At 41.5% G+C, this 21,378-nt stretch overlaps 1 protein-coding gene across 4 annotated transcripts in view; it reads left to right on the top strand.

Moving 5' to 3' along the window:
• LOC126335244 (adenylate cyclase type 8) overlaps window positions 1-21,378 on the top strand; it is a 1,717,934-nt gene that overhangs the window by 1,527,188 nt on the left and 169,368 nt on the right. The window lies entirely within an intron of this gene.

Raw genomic sequence — 21,378 nt, 5'->3', positions numbered from 1 at the left:
TCCCAACTGTGAACGTTTGAAGCATTACGGGTAGAGCCCTTGAACTAGCTCGGGATTCTGAAGATGTGGCTTGCATATTGAACGGAAATCCAATAACTCTATCAATCAATGACGAGTCGGATAATTGCTTGTGTAAGAGCCAGAAGTGGACCAACGCTTTATTACGAAGGTAATCCCAAAAGTAACGTCTCCTATTTTTTTATAAGTACAGAACTCTGTTTGTTTGGCAGTTGGTCACACCGTTATGAAGAGTGCTTCACGCACTGTGTGTAAACATGCACACGCCGCCCTGAGGAGCTCAGTCTTGGTTTGACAGCCGTAGAGAATGGAGCTCCTGTTGGATGTTACCGCTAAGTGCGAATTGCGCGCAGTTATTCGGTTTTTGAACGCAAAGAGCACTGCGCCGATTTAAATCCATCGCCATTTGACGGAAGTGTATGGTGAGTCGTGCATGGATGTCAAAAATGTTCGTAAGTGGTGTAGAGAGTTTGCAGCTGGTCGGACCGAAATTCACGACGAGCAAAGGAGCGGGTGACCGTCAGTTTCTTTTGAGACAGTGTTGTAGGTTGAGCAAAGCACGCGTGAAGATCAGCGGATCACCCTGGATGATCTCTGCACGTTGGTTCCTGAGGTTTCCAAAAGCTGACTGAGGACAACATGAGGCAACGAGTTGATGCTTCCAGCGCATTTCTTCACCTCCTTGCAGCAGAACGGGACAAATATCTGGACTCAAATGTCACGGGTGACGAACCTTGGGCATACCACTTCACACCTGAGACGCAACAATCACGCCAGTGGCGGCATCCTTCTTCAGCATGGCGGCGAGCTGGTATAACATGGGCATACAAAAACTGCCACAGCGCCTACAAAAATGCATCGACAAAACGGTGATTGTGTCGAAAAATAGCTAAATGTTCAAGCTGTAAACTAATGTAAACCATTGTTGAAATAAACCGGTCTATGTACTTATAAAAAAATAGGACCTTACTTTTGGGATTACCCTTGTACATAGTCCATTTGTGAAGCTCTTTCTCTTGAATGAATCATCAATTTTTTCTGAAATTATAATCGTTTGTTTTCCTGCGTAGTTAAGAAACGTCGTTTAGCAATCCCCCACGCCCTCTCCACCCTGGTAAACCCAAGAGGTAGGACCATTTGGACAGGTCGGCAGCTACAGGGTTGGATGTACGTTGGACTCCATCTCCACCTTCTTTCAGCTCCTGCATACTTGCCTTCCTCCATAACTGGCGTGGGAGAGATTTGTCTTGCAGAAGGACAACGTTACCGACCCGGACCCTCAGCGATTGATTTGGTGAAAACTGCATAAGCGTGAGTCGTACCCCCTATTCCAACGCTTCCAGAAATCATCTGCTGCCTGGACTCTCTCTTCAGGTTTGTTACGATCAGTGACCCAGGTCGTGTTGCAATGAAGTAAGTCTCTCCCCCACAAGGATGTGTGCTGGAGAAGGCAATTCGTCTTCAGTTTGAGAGATTAGCTTTGAGTTCATGGGGGCTTCAGAAATTACGAGCTCAGTCTGTAGTTCTTCTTCGTCCATGTTGGGCGCTCCGAGTGCTTTTCGGGGATCTCTTTAAGTTGAGCTGACCACACACTTCCAGAATACTCTCCACCGAGCCGATGTGAAGCTATAACCTTCCAAGTTATGTCTTCTCGAGAGAGGTATTGGTGGGTCTTATAAGCAGAGATGGTCGTCCGCAGCTGAGTTACCTCTTTGTTGGATGCTTAGAACGTTTGAGCATTGTCTGTGGATAGTCTACATCTACATTTACACTCCGCAAGCCACTCAATGGTGTGTGGCGGAGGGCACTTTACGTGCCACTGTCATTACCTCCCTTTCCTGTTCCAGTCGCGTATGGTTCGCGGGAATAACGACTGCCGGAAAGCCTCCGTGAGCGCTCGAATCTCTCTAATTTTACATTCGTGATCTCCTCGGGAGGTATAAGTAGGGGAAAGCAGAAAATTTGATAGCTCATCCAGAAACGCACCCTCTCGATACCTGGACAGCAATCTACAACGCGATGCACAGTGCCTCTCTTGCAGAGTCTGCCACTTGAGTTTGCTAAACATCTCCGTAACGCTATCACGCTTACCAAATAACCCTGTGACGAAACGCGCCGCTCATCTTTGGATCTTCTCTATCTCCTCTGTCAACCCGACGTGGTACGGATCCCACACTGATGAGCAATACTCAAGTACAGGTCGAACGAGTGTTTTGTAAGCCACCTCCTTTCTTGGGAATCTCCCAATTAATCTCAACCTGGCACCCACCTTATCAACAAATAATTTTATATGATTATTCCACTTCAAATCGTTCCGTACGCATACTCCCAGAAATTTTACAGAAGTAACTGCTACCAGTGATTGTTCCGCTATCATGTAATCATACAATGTATTTGTCTATGTTAATGGTCAGTTGCCACTCCCTGCACCAAGTGCCTATCCGCTGCAGATCTTCCTGCATTTCGCTACAGTTTTTTAATGCTGCAACTTCTCTGTATGCTACAGCATTATCAGCGAAAAGCCGCATGGAACGTCCGACAGTACCTACAAGGTCATTTATACATATTGTGCAAAGCAATGGTCCCATAACACTCTCCTGTGGCACGCCTGAGGTTCCTTTAACGTCTGTAGACCTCTCTCCATTGAGAACAACATTCTGTGTTCTGTTTGCTAAAAACTCTTCAATCCAGCCACACAGCTGGTCTGATATTCCGTAGGCTCTTACTTTGTTTATCAGGCGACAGCGCGGAACTGTATCGAACGCCTTCCGGAAGTCAAGGAAAATGGCATATACCTTGGAGCCGGTATCTAATATTTTCTGGGTCTCATGAACAAATAAAGCGAGTAGGGTCTCACACGATCGCTGTTTCCAGAATCCATGTTGATTCCTACAGAGTAGATTCTGGGTTTCCAGAAATGACATGATACGCGAGCAAAAAACATGTTCTAAAATTCTACAACAGATCGATGTCAGTGATATAGGCCCATAGCTTTGCGCATCTGCTCGACGACCCTTCTTGAAAAGTGCAACTACCTGTGCTATTTTTCGATCATTTGGAAGCTTCCGTTCCTCTAGAGATTTGCGGTACACGGCTGCTAGAAGGGGGGCAAGTTCTTTCGCGTAGTCTCTGTAGAACCGAATTGGTATCCCGTCAGGTCCAGTGGACGTTCCTCTGTTGAGTGATTTCAGTTGCTTTTCTATTCCTTGGACACTTATTTCGATGTCAGCCATTTTTTCGTGCATGCGAGGATTTAGAGAAGGAACTGCAGTGCGGTCTTCCTCTGTGAAACAGCTTTGGAAGAAGATGTTTAGTGTTTCAGCTTTACGCGTGTCATCCTCTGTTTCAATGCTGTTTCGATCCACTTGCTGATTTAACGTAAGACCAGAACTTCATAGGATTTTCTGTCAAGTCACTACATAGAATTTTACTTTCGAATTCACTGAACGCTTAACGCATAGCCCTCCTTCCGCTAACTTTGACATAGTTTATGTTCTGTTTGTCTGAGAGGTTTTGGCTGCGTTTAAATTTTCAGTGAAGCTGGTGTGTTGAATAACGCGTCCACCGAAAAGTCTTTGTAGTGACAACAACAACCGATCTGCTATGCATTGTGGACTAGCTCTAGGACAGGTAAACACTACTAGATGTGATATTTCGTGCTTTCGGGTACAACGGCCCTGCAGAATCAACACCAGTTACTTGGATGAGACTGTGCGGTGTTCTCATAGGATGGAAGTGCAGCTTCTATTTCTTGACGGCGACACCGCGAATTATTTTACACGGGATGCAACAATGAATAACCTCTTTTATCGCTTGGTGGGCATGTACTATACAGAAGTACAAAGAAAGCTCTCAGAGCACAATTCTAACTCCAAGATGATGTAAATGGATGTGAGCATGTAAGATTAAAAGCTTTGTGAAGTGATGGTTTCCGTCCAAGCTAAGTCAATGCCGTTCTTCCATGGTTATTTTGGCGTAATGCAGACAACCACCTGGACACAACAAATCCTCCTCCAAAAAGAGGTTGAAACTCTTTACTTTCAGTCAATTGGGTAGCGGCGTTTTTACCTTCAGAGCCTTGACTTCTTGAAAAAACCATAGTTATTGTAAAGCCTTGATCCAATAACATCGTAAATTCACCATGCCAATCCACCTTGTCCGAAAGTCTTATTTTCGATCGGAGGACGTGGACTGTGACTCACAGAAGTTTCCAACAAGAAATAAATCTTTCAATATCTGTCAGTGGCTGGGGTGTCTTCCACAAGAAGGACATGTGGATACGAGTGTAATGATTGTCTCTACCCGGACAATGCCGCCCCTAGGATGGCGCGGTATAATGATGAATTTCCGTGACCATGTTGCATACGAAAGTTTTCCAGATATTGTGAGTACCCATCAGGCAAGCAAGTGTCACAATGGTGTCAGTTCAGAGAGTTGCTCTACTTATGTCATTGCTGGTAGTATTGCAGTAATAGTGTACATGTCTCGTCTCGATTTATGCTGCCAGCAATTCCAGACGCAACACCCTTTTCACCGGTACTAGTCTGCTTTTTCTACGCATCAGCTTGACGTGAGAGTTACTAGTAGGGTTGGAACTTTAATAGTGGCAACTATTTATTTACAGCTCGTACAAAATATATACGTGTTTTAAAGTTTTACTGACCTTCAAAGTAGTCACCAGCATTGTGTATAATCCGTTGCCAGCGATGTGGAAGTCGTAGGATACTCTTTGCAGTGCCAGTTGTGTTGACAGTTAGAGCGGCGCGGTCTATTGCCCGACGAATTTGTAGTAGTTCTGAAGCGAATGCCGTGAAGTGTTTCCTTCAGTTTATAAATCGAGTTGAACTCACGAGGGCGTAAATCAGGTGAGTGCAGTAGGTGGTATAGGACTTAGCAGCCCCATCAGTCAAACAAATCATTAACAGCTTGCACTGTACGTGCTTCAGCATTGTTCCGCAAAATAAGTGAAAACCCTCGATTACCTTAACCGTAAGGTGAGCACCGTTCCATGCGCTTCCCAATGTCGGACGCACGAGCCGACGAGAGCGTGACTTAGTGAATGTAGAAAGATTGGCATTGACTGCCAATAGATCATTTCGCAAAAACTTCCACTTTTAAATTGTCGATCGATGATCAGTTTATGAAGCAGACGCCGTCTACAACGCAGCGTGTAAGTTTACTTACACCTGTGGGACCTGTTACATACTATTGTCGCATAATAAGCACGGAACGTCCAGAGGTAAGTGAATCCTAAACACCCGGTATTCACACTGCCTGCAGTGTTCGGGAGGAGTAACTGATTAAGTAAAAAGTTCACTCTTGTTAAAGACTGACTTGTGATGGCTTTTTTATAAAAGAGACAAAAAAAATTTCTGACACTCTATATTGGACATATCGGGTAGTTAATTGCATTAGGCTCGGAGAACAGCATAGAAGCTGGAGATTAAAGAAGCCCGACATCCTTTGCCGAACGTTGCTTATACGAAAAACACAAATATCTAACACACGTAGAAGACACACAGAGGGAAAGGGTGCTAAGCTCACTAAGAAATATTATAAGTTAATAAACAGAAGTGTGTATTCATAAATTTATTATTACTGAATGAACAAACTCAGATCAGTTATTCACCCCTTTTAGTCAATTTTAAAACCTCTACATAGGAGACGAGCCCTGCTGCCTTCATTCATAAGTAAATTATGTCAAACACTCCATTCCTATGCATAACTCTACACAACATGTACTCAGAAAAAAAATGTAGCACCAAAAAAATAATTGATGTAAACTAATGAAATTTCAGGAATACGTTTGTCTAGTTAACATTTTTAAGTGATTATCATTGCAAGACCACAGGTTAATGTAAGCGCGAGATAAGGCATTGCAGCCGGCCGCTGTGACCGAGCGGTTCTAGGCGCTTCAGTCCGGAACCACGAGACTGCTACGGTCGCAGGTTCGAATCCTGCCTCAGTGGTGGGTGTGGGGAGAGAGATGGCGGAGTTTTGAGACCGGATGATCTGGACGTGTGCCCATCAGGGTCAGTAAATTTGTAAGACTGGATGTCATGAACTTCATATATATATATATATATATATATATATATATATATATATATATATATATATATATATATATATATATATATATATGACTTTTGGATATTATTAAGGTAAATACATCGTTTGATCTCTATCAAAATCTGTCATTTGCTAACTATTCCTATCAGCAGTTAGTGCCTTCAGTAATTAGAATCTTTTATTTAGCTGGCAGTAGTGGCGCTCGCTGTATTGCAGTAGTCCGAGTAACGAAGATTTTTGTGAGATAAGTGATTCATGAAAGGTATATGTTATTGTTAGTCAGAGCCATTCTTTTGTGGATTATTGAAAGTCAGATTGCGTTGCGCTAAAATTATTGTGTGTCAGTTCAGTGTTGATCAGAATAGGTAAAGAGAGAAATTCCGAGTATGTTCATTTCTGCTCAGCTGTTTGAAAATCAAATAACGTAAGGGGTTTATCAGCACAGGCATTCATTAATTTTCTTAGGGGACGTTTGACGTCTCTCTCATTAGGGAGATTTGGCTCAAATGTCAGAATGAAAAAGCCCATGGTGTAAGAATTTGATTGGAATAAAAAAAAAGAAAAAAGAAAAACGCTGTTCATACATCGAAAAACGGGTACAGACGATGTTAGGTAATTCACGGAAGTGTAACATCTCCGTTCAGTCACGTCGAAGCTCCGGCTTCGAGAAGCCTGCGTTACGTAAACGGTCTGCGCGCTAAAATTGGTCGGCAATTACGATTACGTAAGGGAATGTGGAAATTTTAGCGTAATTGCTTAGAGTCTTGAGCCGCAGAAGTCACTTGAGGCAAGTGGTGAGCCTCTTAAGTTCCTTACCGTGTCCGATTTTGTCTCTGCGCATGAGCGAGGCTGCCTTCTAGTCGTTACCGTACATCCCACGAGACGACTAATTTAGCTACGCTTGTTCTCTCGTCAACAATGGCTAGAATATAAGGGCACAGTAGCAGAAATCTCGGAAGTTTCTTTATTATTACTGACAATAGCGGAGATGAAAAAGGTGCTTTTCCAATAACAGTTACTGTCAAATCTTACCCTAGAATAAACTAAGACGTAAACATATACAGTAAAATAAATTGACGTTGTCAAGCAATTGAAGTGTCGTGCTTCGAAAATTGTTAAAACTGATATGGTGGAACAAAATAGGACACGAGATTGTGCCAACATAGTAAGCTGGTCAAGGAAGTCTCTCCAATCCGTATTACCTGGAACTCGTATGGGTTGATAGGACAGGTTCCTTATAAATCAAGAGTGAGTAATTTGGCAGCAGTAGTACTGTTGGTGGATGAGAAATGTACAGAAAGATAAAGGCTGCAGCATTTAACACAAATGATTGATAATTTTTGTTGTAGTAAGGCAACAAAGGGCGTCCTGACACAGAATAAGAACAAATCAGCATTTCATTCTTGGTGGTCTAGTAAATAACAGCAATAGTTATAGCTCAGTCTGTTAAATTAAGTACCGAATAGACCACGTGAACATATTCAGGGCTGTATAAAGATCTAGTGGTTCCACGTCCGAAATTTAATGCTTTATTCCAATGGTATTTTTTAGTTTATTTTTGGTGATCGCCTGCACGAATCTGGCGGCAATATGCAATTTCGACAAAACACAAACATTCATTTGTGGATAACTTTTCTTATCCATATACTGACAGCGACAGACAATGAAGTGTATCTTCACATATCCTCTTCATGTCGTTATCAACATATTCTGTTTATAACAAACGAAGACAACTATACACAAAGTACAAAGGGAATGGCAGAAATATGGAAGACGCTGAGAAAGATAAACTTATACCACGAAACTGGGGAAGCAATCATAAATTTACAATTAATAATAAAAGGGAGAAGTAAGAAACCCGAAACTTGCCACACGTAATTGCAGACGAAGAGAAAACCTTCAAGATTGTCGAAGAGGAAACACATGGAGAGAAACAAAAGTTCAGACTAGTGATAAAAATCTATACTACACGAATATGGCTAATCTATCATCGTTACTCTCTGCTGACGAACAACGACGATAATTTTATCTTCTGAAATTATACTGCAGCCATCATCATTGTCACTTTGCAGCCAGTCACTTATGTCTGTAACACTGTAGTCTTAACATCCTCGAACCTTGAACGCTTAATTCAGCAGCAATATGTTTCAATAGGTCTTCTTCATCTCTGCTAAGCAGCATTTCTAATTTTGGTTCATGAACACCACTACCATCTGTCTCTTAGATATCATTGTACAGTCACAGCAAACGGAGGCAATAAAGCACTACACAGCTCAGTGGCAACTTACTGATACCTTGTCAGGATCTATCTATGGCGGTTGACTGAATTAAAATTAAATGGTTATCTTAGTAGATTGTCCCTGTTACTACTGCAACGAATTCAGCAGTAGAAAAAATATGTAGATGAATCAGAGACCCCATTTCATGCGGGCTTGATAAGCGACGTGCCATTGTACCCCCCAGTCCAGAAAGTTTCAGGTGTCCTGTACAGTCTTCCCCACTTGATTACAACTATAGATGTAAAACTAATGTAGGCTTCTGTAGACTATGAAAAGTAAATGCAGACTACGGTAATTTTCCTAGTAGCTTTGGTCAGTTAAGTCCGTAGGCACGTTAGCAATACTTTAAGTGTATTGCATACATGTCAGTCGTTATCTCGTTTCGATCGCTTTGTCAGCATGTGAGATCAGTGTCTTACTAGATGCAGCTAGAAATGGGAATCGGTGAACCTTCTAGAAACTGAGTGAGGATATAGAAAGGGACATGTAAACTATGAATACAAAAAACAACAATAATAATATAAATTATTTATGGTTATGCATGTAAATTGTACTAGCAACAAAAGTAACTACTTTGGTTACATAAAAGCGTAGATGCTATGCAATCGCCAATTTTTGGTTTTTTTGTAAAATGCAATTCATATTTTTTAAGGCTGTCGCATTCACAATACATTGACACTAAATGTATGATTAAAATTATGTGCAAAACAAATAAACATTAAACAAAGAGAAACCGTCGCCTCCCACTTTTTCTTTCACATATTCATTTACCTTTCCCTACCAATGGCACCAATACTACCGGTAATCCTAGCATTTTCTACGTCATTTATGTGCTTACAACCATGTGCAATAGTAAAAGCCTTCTGTAGGATGTTGTTCAACTCGTGCATCACATTCAACGGATTGTCGGCTATGTCGTCAAAGTGCGGACCCTTAATGTGAATTTCTGCAGTTTGTTGTTTTGTGGTAGGCTCGTATTAATAACACCAAGTCTCGTCTGTTGTGATTTTTTGCAGACAAGAATTGCCTGCAAAACGCGTTTCAATCAAGTCTCAATAGGCGTCCTCAGATGGTCATTTTTGTACGAGAGTGAAGGTGTGCAAGTCGAACTTAGCGCACGCTTCTCTCTTCTTCAAAAGAAACTGGAGTGTGTTTTGAACGCCTGACTTAGAGATGTTACTCTATTGTGATTTGCGACACAACAATGCTGGCACATGATGGTCGCATGTCCACTACTTAATACTGCCTGCTGACAACTTATTGGTCTTGTTCACGTCTATCGTTTAAAGGTTATTAGTTCAAGCTGCCACAGCTATACGTCGCGAATAAAATCAGTCTCAGAACTTTTTGATCGGACATATGCTGAGAACGCAACGGAAATAAACCACCAACACTTGCAGCATGTGCGTTTATCCTATATGATTAGGACCACTTGCTTGTAGCAACCAGTAACTGTATTCTGACATGTTTTTGTGATTGTTGTCGCATGAAATTAAAAGAACATAATTAGATAATCACTTATTCTCCGTGGACAAGTCATTTCTAACAATTTTTCTTTCACAATCCGTGCTAGGTTAATGGTTTTGTAGCTTGCTTTCGCTTTATTGATTAGGTCTAGAGCACTGTAGAGCTAAACATTCATTAATATATTACATCTTTCGTATTTTTGATTTTCCACTTATTGTTTCTGTCGAAATTAAAGAGAAGGAATGCTTTGAAATATTTGAATCTCCGGTAACAGTGGCAGGAAGCTCGAACCCACTCTGTAGCCTCACTGCCACGTGATTTTGCTGTCTTTATTATTTACAGGTTATTGCAAAAATAACTATTAGTTTGTATCTTCCAGTTTTTTTTCGGTGTGTTTGAAGCTCGAGCAACAATATCAGAGGCACTAGAATTGATCCCTAAGGGGCTCGCTCCCAGTCGGCAGTCCCACTACACACAGCAGTATCCTGCGCTTCTGGAGGCAGACCTGAGCAGTACAGTTACCAGTGTCCTGCAGTGGGACCCCTTTGTCGGCCACAATGTCGCCATTGACCCACATGGCTGCCTCGGGGACGCCCATTTGTCGCTGGCAACGAGGCCGCGCGGACGGCGGGGAATCCCCTTGGGAGGCGACTCTGTCACGCGCTGCTTCACTTACCAACGGCGGGCTTCGGCCCAGCTACAAAATGCTCGTCGGCCCCCAACAGGTGTTGACGCAAAGCTAACTGGGTCACCGTCGTTACCCTAATTGTCACAGAAAACGTCGCACCATGCCTAAAAGAAAGACAAAAGGCTTATACTCCGGATCCTCCACCGTCCATCCAGAAAGTTCCGAGAATGGCGTATAAGCGATGACAGCACAGTATCTACGGTGGCAGCATGAAGTAATAACTGTAAACAATAGGTGTGCATTCGACCAGTCAATTAATCAGAATTAACGCATGCAGTGTTAATTAAGGGACGTGCGACTGTAGTGTGTCAACGTCATAAATCGCAGTGACGCAACGAACTGTTCATCTGTAAATCAAGTGTTCAAGACGTTCTCCAGAAGCTTTTGAGAAGAAAAGTGTGCAGAGTTCGTGCTGCACATCTTAACTCCCGAACAAAAACGATGCATAGACGCCCAGCGACTTGACTGAAACGCAATACGAGGACAATTTTTTCTGGAAAAAATCATCACAGGTGATGAGAAAAGTTAAGATGGTGGTTTTAATGCATTAGGTGGTCTACATAGTCTCCTTCCACTTAGGTATAACAAACAGAAAATTCATGTAGTCATGTGAAACTGTCAAAAAAGTCGTTCTTTGGGCTGTTGGTAACAACATATTATCAGTGTGGACCTGACACAAAATGATGAAGTGTAGAAATTCCCATGAAGTGTCAATGCTTTGGCGATAAGCCAGTGTCATGTACAAGTTGCACAACAGGCCAAAGAAATACTTTTTTGACAGTTTCACATGGCTGCATGAACGTTTCGAGCGTGGTACTAAAGTGGAGGGAGACTATGTAGATCACCTAAAGCATTAAAAAAATGGTCCAAATTGCTCTGAGCACTATGGAACTTAACATCTGAGATCATCAGTCCCCTAGAACTTAGAACCACTTAAACAGAACTAACCTAGAGGACGACACACACAACCATGCCCGAGGCAGGATTCGAACCTCCGACCTTAGCTGTGGCGCGGTTCCTGACTTAAGCGCCTAGAACCGCTCGGCCACTCCGATCGGCTAAAGCATTAAAACCATCATCTTAACTTTTCTGGTCTAACCACTACAGATAATTTACATATGATGTATGTATGGAACGTATTGCGTGTTATCATCGCAACTTGTCGATGAAACGCATTTAAGTAGTAGATATCTCAGTTTTACACGCCTCTTGGGATTACTCCATCACCATTGGGAAGACACAGACGATAATCATAGGGTAAACCACTCGAGTCTACCGCTACATTGAACTCTGTCTTACTGACTGCAGCAGTGCTGTCATTTTTATTTAATCATTAAAATACCTTCGACTACCATTCCATCAAAAATTAATTTGGTATCCTCAATAGGGAAGTCCTCCATACATTAAAACTATTGTTGTTGTTGTTGTTGTTGTCTTCAGTCCTGAGACTGGTTTGATGCAGCTCTCCATGCTACTCTATCCTGTGCAAGCTGCTTCATCTCCCAGTACCTACTGCAACCTACATCCTTCTGAATCTGCTTAGTGTACTCATCTCTCGGTCTCCCTCTACGATTTTTACCCTCCACGCTGCCCTCCAATGCTAAATTTGTGATCCCTTGATGCCTCAAAACATGTCCTACCAACCGATCCCTTCTTCTAGTCAAGTTGTGCCACAAACTTCTCTTCTCCCCAATCCTATTCAATACATCCTCATTAGTTACGTGATCTATCCACCTTATCTTCACTATTCTTCTGTAGCACCACATTTCGAAAGCTTCTATTCTCTTCCTGTCCAAACTAGTTATCGTCCATGTTTCACTTCCATACGTGGCTACACTCCAAACAAATATTTTCAGAAACGACTTCCTGATACATAAATCTATATTCGATGTTAACAAATTTCTCTTCTTCAGAAACGCTTTCCTTGCCATTGCCAGTCTACATTTTATATCCTCTCTACTTCGACCATCATCAGTTATTTTACTTCCTAAATAGCAAAACTCCTTTACTACTTTAAGTGTCTCATTTCCTAATCTAATTCCCTCAGCATCACCCGATTTAATTTGACTACATTCCATTATCCTCGTTTTGCTTTTGTTGATGTTCATCTTATATCCTCCTTTCAAGACACTGTCCATTCCGTTCAACTGCTCTTCCAAGTCCTTTGCCGTCTCTGACAGAATTACAATGTTATCGGCGAACCTCAAAGTTTTTACTTCGTCTCCATGAATTTTAATACCTACTCCAAATTTTTCTTTTGTTTCCTTTACTGCTTGCTCAATATACAGATTGAATAACATCGGGGAGAGGCTACAACCCTATCTCACTCCTTTCCCAACCACTGCTTCCCTTTCATGCCCCTCGACTCTTATAACTGCCATCTGGTTTCTGTACAAATTGTAAATAGCCTTTCGCTCCCTGTATTTTACCCCTGCCACCTTTAGAATTTGAAAAAGAGTATTCCAGTCGATATTGTCAAAAGCTTTCTCTAAGTCTACAAATGCTAGAAACGTAGGTTTGCCTTTTCTTAATCTTTCTTCTAAGATAAGTCGTAAGGTCAGTATTGCCTCACGTGTTCCAACATTTCGACGGAATCCAAACTGATCCTCCCCGAGGTCCGCATCTACCAGTTTTTCCATTCGTCTGTAAAGAATTCGCGTTAGTATTTTGCAGCTGTGACTTATTAAACTGATAGTTAGGTAATTTTCACATCTGTCAGCACCTGCTTTCTTTGGGATTGGAATTATTATATTCTTCTTGAAGTCTGAGGGTATTTCGCCTGTCTCATACATCTTGCTCACCAGCTGGTAGAGTTTGGTCATGACTGGCTCTCCCAAGGCCGTCAGTAGTTCTAATGGAATGTTGTCTACTCCGGGGGCCTTGTTTCGACTCAGGTCTTTCAATGCTCTGTCAAACTCTTCACGCAGTATCGTATCTCCCATTTCATCTTCATCTACATCCTCTTCCATTTGCATAATATTGTCCTCAAGTACATCGCCCTTGTATAGGCCCTCTATATAATCCTTCCACCTTTCTGCTTTCCCTTCTTTGCTTAGAACTGGGTTTCCATCTGAGCTCTTGATATTCATACAAGTGGTTCTCCTTTCTCCAAAGGTCTCTTTAATTTTCCTGTAGGCAGTATCTGTCTTACCCCTAGTGAGATAAGACTCTACATCTTTACATTTGACCTCTAGCCATCCCTGCTTAGCCATTTTGCACTTCCTGTCGATCTCATTTTTGAGACGTTTGTATTCCTTTTTGCCTGCTTCATTTACTGCATTTTTATATTTTCTCCTTTCATCAATTAAATTCAATATTTCTTCTGTTACCCAAGGATTTCTACTAGCCCTTGTCTTTTTACCTAATTGATCCTCTGCTGCCTTCACTACTTCATCCCTCAAAGCTACCCATTCTTCTTCTACTGTATTTCTTTCCCCCATTCCTGTCAATTGTTCCCTTTCATTCTCCCTGAAACGCTGTCCAGCCTCTGGTTCTTTCAGTTTATCCAGGTCCCATCTCCTTAAATTCCCACCTTTTTGCAGTTTCTTCAGTTTTAATCTACAGTTCATAACCAATAGATTGTGGTCAGAGTCCACATCTGCCCCTGCAAATGTCTTACTGTTTAAAACCTGGTTCCTAAATCTCTGTCTTACCATTATATAATCTATCTGATACCTTTTAGTATCTCCAGGGTTCTTCCACGTATACAACCTTCTTTCATGATTCTTAAACCAAGTGTTACCTATGATTAAGTTGTACTCTGTGCAAAATTCTACTAGGCGGCTTCCTCTTTCATTTCTTAGCCCCAATCCATATTCACCTACTATGTTTCCTTCTCTCCCTTTTCCTACACTCGAATTCCAGTCACCCATTACTATTAAATTTTCGTCTCCCTTCACTATCTGAATAATTTCTTTTATTTCATCGTACATTTCTTCAATTTCTTCGTCATCTGCAGAGCTAGTTGGCATATAAACTTGTACTACTGTAGTAGGTGTGGGCTTCGTATCTATCTTGGCCACAATAATGCGTTCACTATGCTGTTTGTAGTAGCTTACCCGCATTCCTATTTTCCTATTCATTATTAAACCTACTCCTGCACTACCCCTATTTGATTTTGTGTTTATAAACCTGTAGTCACCTGACCAGAAGTCTTGTTCCTCCTCCCACCGAACTTCACTAATTCCCACTATATCTAACTTTAACCTATCCATTTCCCTTTTTAAATTTTCTAACCTACCTGCCCGATTAAGGGATCTGACATTCCACGCTCCGATCCGTAGAATGCCAGTTTTCTTTCTCCTGATAACGACATCCTCCTGAGTAGTCCCCGCCCGGAGATCCGAATGGGGGACTATTTTACCTCCGGAATATTTTACCCAAGTCGATGCCATCATCATTTAATCATACAGTAAAGCTGCATGTCCTCGGGAAAAATTACGGCTGTAGTTTCCCCTTGCTTTCAGCCGTTCGCAGTACCAGCACAGCAAGGCCGTTTTGGTTAATGTTGCAAGGCCAGATCAGTCAACCATCCAGACTGTTGCCCCTGCAACTACTGAAAAGGCTGCTGCCCCTCTTCAGGAACCACACGTTTGTCTGGCCTCTCAACAGATACCCCTCCGTTGTGGTTGCACCTACTGTACGGCGATCTGTATCGCTGAGGCACGCAAGCCTCCCCACCAACGGCAAGGTCCATGGTTCATGGGGGGGGGGGGGGATTAAAACTATTGACATTAACTAATTTTGAGTAACCGATCGAACATGGAATGTAAAAGCCTCAGTCCTTTTTTTTGTGAGTCATCAACCAACTGACTGGTTTGATGCGGTTCACTACGAAGTCCTCTCATGTGCCAACCTCTTCATCTCAGAGTAGCACTTGCAACGTAAGTCCTTAATTACTTGCGGGATGCACTCCAATATCTGTTTTCCTCTATAGTTTTTCCCATCTACAGCGCCCTCTAGTATCACGGAAGTCATTTCCTGATGTCTTAAGAGATGTCCTATTATCATCCTGTCCCTTCTACTTACCAGTTTTCCACATATCCCTCTCCTCTCTTATTCTGTGCAGAACCTCCTGTTCCTTACCTTATAAGTCCGCCTAACTTTCAGCATTCGCCTGTAGCGTCACATCTCAAATGTTTCGATTTTAATCCCACTCCTGTACCTTTCTTTTATTTGCATCATTGCTTCCTCGATGCACAGACTGAACTGAGGGGCGAAAGACTACATCCCTATCTTACACCCTTTTTAATACGAGCACTTCGTTCTTGGTCGGCCACTCTTACTATTCCCTATTGGCCCTTGTAAATATTGTATATCACCTGTCTCTCCATCTAGCTTATTCCTATTTATATTCGAATTTCTAACGTCTTGCACCATTTTACATTGTCGAACGCAATTCTTTGAAAGTGTCTTGATTTATCTTTAGTCTTGCTTCGATTATCAACGGCAACGTCAGTATCGTCTCCCTGGTGTCTGACCTTTCCTAAAGGCAAACTGATTGTCATCTAACACATCCTCAGTTTTCTTTTCCGTTAGATGTCTCATCCTTACCTATGCTCGCGTTGCACGTACCTCTACAGTGTAGTTTGTGGTTATCTTCACTCGTCTGTCAGCTCAGATTTTTAAGCATTTCCGTGAGCTCTCCCATGAGCCAGACCAGGGACACTCATGCTGTGTTCGCATTCAATGTGGCCTGCTAGCTGCTAGTAGGGGACATTGTTTTCAAACTTTCGCCTCTAGCCAGTCGTGCAACAGAAGTTTAATATATTTTCTTATTCCATTTTTAGAGTTCAGTACCTCAGTTGGTAAAAAAAGGAACCCTTATAGAATCATTTTCCCGTCTCTCCGTATGTCTTTCTGTCTGTTTGTCTGTCCGACTGTTTAAAGTGTTTTTCTCAGAAACGGGCGGACATATCAAGTTGAGATTTATATCACATATTAAGGTCTATGCCCCTTGACGATGTAAGAATGTGACGCTTCTAAGTCAATGCTATCCAAAAATACGGCCATTTACGTCACAAATTTGGTACTCGCAAATTCAGATATCAAAACCTGAGGGGCACTTTCCTTCGATCCATAATCATGAAATTTTCCAAGAAGTAAGGTTTCACCCTACAACCAAAAGAAAAAAAACGGAAAATTATTCAATTGTAATCGTATCACAAGAATTTTTTTTCTTTATTTGTTATCAGACTCTCTGTCTGTCTGCCGTCTGTTAAAAACATTATTTCTCGGGAACGGGTAGACGTCTCAAGTTTAAATTTATATCATCACATATCAAACTCAGAGGTCTCTTGACGAACTAACAAAAAATGAAGCTTCTGCAACAGTGCAGTCAAAAGACATGGCCATCTATGACACACATTTTAGTACTCGCAAACTCACTCATTAAAACCTATAGAGCGTTTTCCCTTGACGCACAGTCATTACATTTGGCAAAGAGAAAGGTTTCGCAGTACAAGTAAAGGAAAAATATCAGAAATTGTTAATTTATAATTCCGTCACATGAAAAAAATAAATTATTTTGGCATTTGTTATCGACTTCAAACTTGAAATTTAAACATTCTCGAAAGTCTTGGAATTCCTTGCACCGCTACCTTGCCAGTTGAAATGTCGATAAAAGCCAAATACCAATAGCCTTCCGGAATGAATAAATCGTTTGTATACATAATTAAGTTTGTACAGATCCCTCAGTGTGCGAGTCCAATCGCACCTGGCTATTTTTTATTATTATTATGTGATGGTATTCATTTTTTGTGTGCTCCACTCTCTTTACGAAATTACGAAAAGCACTTTGGAAAATTAAGGATTCTCAAAATGAGAAAACATATTCCAAGGTATAACATTGTCATGTACTTAGGAAAATCTTTATCCAGTTGGCTATCTCTTACATTACTATTGTACTACACAGCAATAATCAGTAAGTAATTTCAAACGGAATAGAAGTAACTCAGAAACTAGTTACAGGTTAAATACATATTGAAACGGAAACTACTGGAAACTAACGCAAAATTTGTTGTATAAAACATTCTCGGACTTCTTGCCGCGTCAGTTCAGGCTAAAACCATGAGCTTCCGACGATTATCTTCATCGTCTTTTGTCAGGAGCTGTTAAAACTCCCTGCGATAGTCTTATATACCCCACAGACAGATTGTGATTGGTCACTAATTACGTAATGCAGTCGCGGATGGTGTCAACGTCTGCGCTGGTGGCGGCCCCTCTCCTGTAATAGCGTAAAAATTGCGACGAGTATCTCTGCCTCTTCTCTGCATCGAGAGCTCGCTCCCACCTACTGCTACGATTTTACCTCCAGCACAGATTTCCATTTTCAAGACAGATAAAATTGTTAAGATATTCAAGAAATTCAATTCATTTTCAAATATCACATGTACCGTGGTAGAAGACCTTCTTTTGCTTCAAGCTACAGGGTGGTTCACGACCGACCAGGTACAGCTTAACAGTTCACACGTTACATAAATAGTACTAAAAATATACAGTATTTTACTCTCCATGAAATTCTGTAACTGAAGAATTAACACTATATTCCAAAAAGCTTTAATATATCGTGTGATTCCAAAATCAGTCACTAGAGTGACGTAGCAAACATCATGTGTTTCTAGATACAACTATCCTCTAGGCACAACACTCTCCACTGGTATGTGGTATGAATCCCACATACTTGAGAAACTTTCTAGGATGGTTCGCACCAATGTTTTGTAAGCAATCTCCTTCGTAAATTGGTTGCATTTACTTAGTATCCTAACAACTGCGCTACCTGCGTCTGAGCCCATGGGCTCATTCCATTTCATGCCCCCACAAGTTTTCTACACGCAGATGTCTGTGCTAGTGAACTGATCCCTGTGAGACTGATATTGTAATCAAAAGATACTTTTGTGACGTGCACAGTTTTAATTTTCTGAATGGTGAAGCACACTTCCAATCATTACATCACACCGAAATGTTACCGAAATCTGACTGAATAATTGTGCAGTTTTATAGGCAGTGTTTCATCTGCATACCTGCCAAAAGTCTGAGGCTTCCCTTAATAATGCCTGCGAAGTCGTCAGTGTACAGTACGAACGGCAAGGGCCACAACAGTCTTCCTGGGGCACACCTGAAGTTAATTCTTTATTTGTCGATGAGCTTCCAGTTGTGTAGACAGGGGAAGGAGGCGTAAGTCATAGTACGTGGACACGTGGGAATGAGGTAGCCGGCACCGCATGCACCCTAGCCAGTGTTCTACCTCTATGCATAGTGTAATGTCATTGCTGTCTTCGGAGGAAGAGTAGCTAAACGCGACTGATAACAAGTTGAGACATAAAAAAAGAGACCATAAGGCCGTGGCGCATCTCCTTTCGGCCAGCTAGACGTGTTGAAGTTTGCATGTCTTCGAATAGGACATGGTCACATGACGCAATGCTTCCTTCTCAAACGAGAAGGCTAGAGGCTTTGTGATACTTGTAGTGTACTGGTTACAGTTCGTCACATTTTAACTGAGTATATTTTGTATTATGTCAGGAGAGTAAGTTTATTAACAGACCTGACCTCATGACTGAGGCGCAGGTTTCATGCTTTTGTATTATGTGTAACTTTCTACCTGAACTAAATGCAAGAGATTTTAGTGCATACAGAGGATGTATGGTTTTACCAGTTATTCTATAAGCGATCAGATAAACACCATTTCGGGACCCGCTGCCTCGTGTCTTTCTTGGTTTGATAGTCGTGTTTTAATAAGAGATCTAATAAGAGACCTAAGTCACAGAACGTATTAACAGTTGTCGGTTTTGTGTACTGAATTGTGACTAAGTTGATAATGTGAGAAAGAGTGGAAAAAAGCAAATGTGATCTGATTCAGCTTTTGGTGTATTTTTAAATTTTAATTACATCTGTCTCATAATAAATTTCTAAGGGCGGTGATAATCATCATGTTGAGCGTCCTATACAAGCACTACAACAATCGATTTTCAACAAACTTCAGAAAATATGGGGCCTATACTGGCACAAAAACACTGATCGTATCTGATAGTATTACACGAAAATTTAACTGTAACACTCTAAATGCATTCATTCACAGGCGCTTGGGACAATAATTGTCTTCTGTTTGTGGCGCTCATTTTGACTAGAAGACAAAAAGTGGAAACTATTGGAGATAAGATAAGATTCTATCATCACACAGTATGACACCTTGTTTCTACCAATACGATTTGATCCGGAGAAGACACTTATTGCAGTCTCCGAGCACAGACATTGCGTATCGATACTCAGGCAAAGACATACTCCTATATGACTGTTTCGATCGATTACAAAAGAAGCCTGCAGTTTGCAACAGCTTTATACGATGGCAAGGGTGGAGTGCGGCCAATAAATATTTCTTTTAGAGGAATTAAGTTTGTTTCGTTGTTTTTTATTTCATTTGTTTTATAAAACATTTCAACGAGTTCTCATGTATTCTACTAAATTTCATAACATTCTTCTATTTAAGGCAAGTCTTAAAACAACGTCGGTGGTATATCACGTGAGGCTCAAAAATGCTGTGTGATAATTATCTGACTTTCGGTGCGCTAACAGAAATGCAGTCTGTCGGTGAATCATCACACTAAGAATTTCCACATGATCCAATGTAGCCAATTTCTTTCCTTCCCTATCGCCAGCTCAAATACAAACCTCTGTATCCATCCAAGGAGCTGTGAATTTGTGGACTGCTTATATGTAACCACTTTTGCTTCAGTAACGCTATAAAGGTTTAAATGTAATAATATAAATGACGTAGCCCACCGGAATTAATATTTTTCACTAGCCGTTTTCATTAACAGTAATGTTTTCAGAATTCCTGGTTTATACAGTGCATTGATACAGATGCAGTCATAATATTTAAAAAGCGCATCTCCACACAATCCCAGTAGGAACTAAATGGCATCAGTCCCATTCTACTACCTTCATCTTTCATTTAATGGGACATATGAAAGTGAATTTGGTGGGAGAAATTTCGAACTTAATGATCATCTTAAGCTATTGAATAAAAGACAAATATACAAATATTTACACCTGTACCTGTGGTCTAGGGGTAGCGTCTTTGATTCGTAATCAAAACGTCTCCGGTCCCGGGTTCGATCCCCACCACTGCCTAAATTTTGATAAATAATCATCATTGGCGGCCGAAGACTTCCGGCATAAGAAGTCAGCCTCATTCTGCCAAAGGCCTTGTCAAAGAGGGGTGTCCTAGGGGTGGGAAATTGCCCCTAAAGGCGGAAGAATCAGCAATGATCAACGACATGAGGATGCAGAAGGCAATGGAAACCACTGCATTAAAGACACGTAACGTGTATCCACAGGACATGTGGCCTGTAGTTGAAGAAGTTTCATGATCTCTCCAGTGGCAAAAGATTTCGGAATAGTCCCCCATTCGGATCTCCGGGAGGGGACTGCCAAATATTGCATAATCAACGAAAGAATAATGTTCTACGAGTCGGGGTGTGGAATGTCAGAAGCTTGAACGTGGTAGGGAAACTAGAAAATCTGAAAAGGGAAATGCAAAGGCTCAATCTGGATATAGTAGGGGTCAGTGAAGTGAAGTGGAAGGAAGACAAGGATTTCTGGTCAGATGAGTATCGGGTAATATCAACAGCAGCAGAAAATGGTGTAACAGGTGTAGGATTCGTTATGAATAGGAAGGTAGGGCAGAGGGTGTGTTACTGTGAACAGTTCAGTGACCGGGTTGTTCTAATCAGATCGACAGCACACCAACACCGACAACGATAGTTCAGGTATACATGCCGACGTCGCAAGCTGAAGATGAACAGATAGAGAAAGTGTATGAGGATATTGAAAGGGTAATGCAGTATGTAAAGGGGG

Source organism: Schistocerca gregaria, chromosome 2 (genome assembly GCF_023897955.1).
Source record: "Schistocerca gregaria isolate iqSchGreg1 chromosome 2, iqSchGreg1.2, whole genome shotgun sequence".
NCBI lineage: Eukaryota > Metazoa > Arthropoda > Insecta > Orthoptera > Acrididae > Schistocerca > Schistocerca gregaria.
Note: the sequence above shows the minus strand (reverse complement) of the source record. Positions and strands in the feature narration are given on the sequence as shown.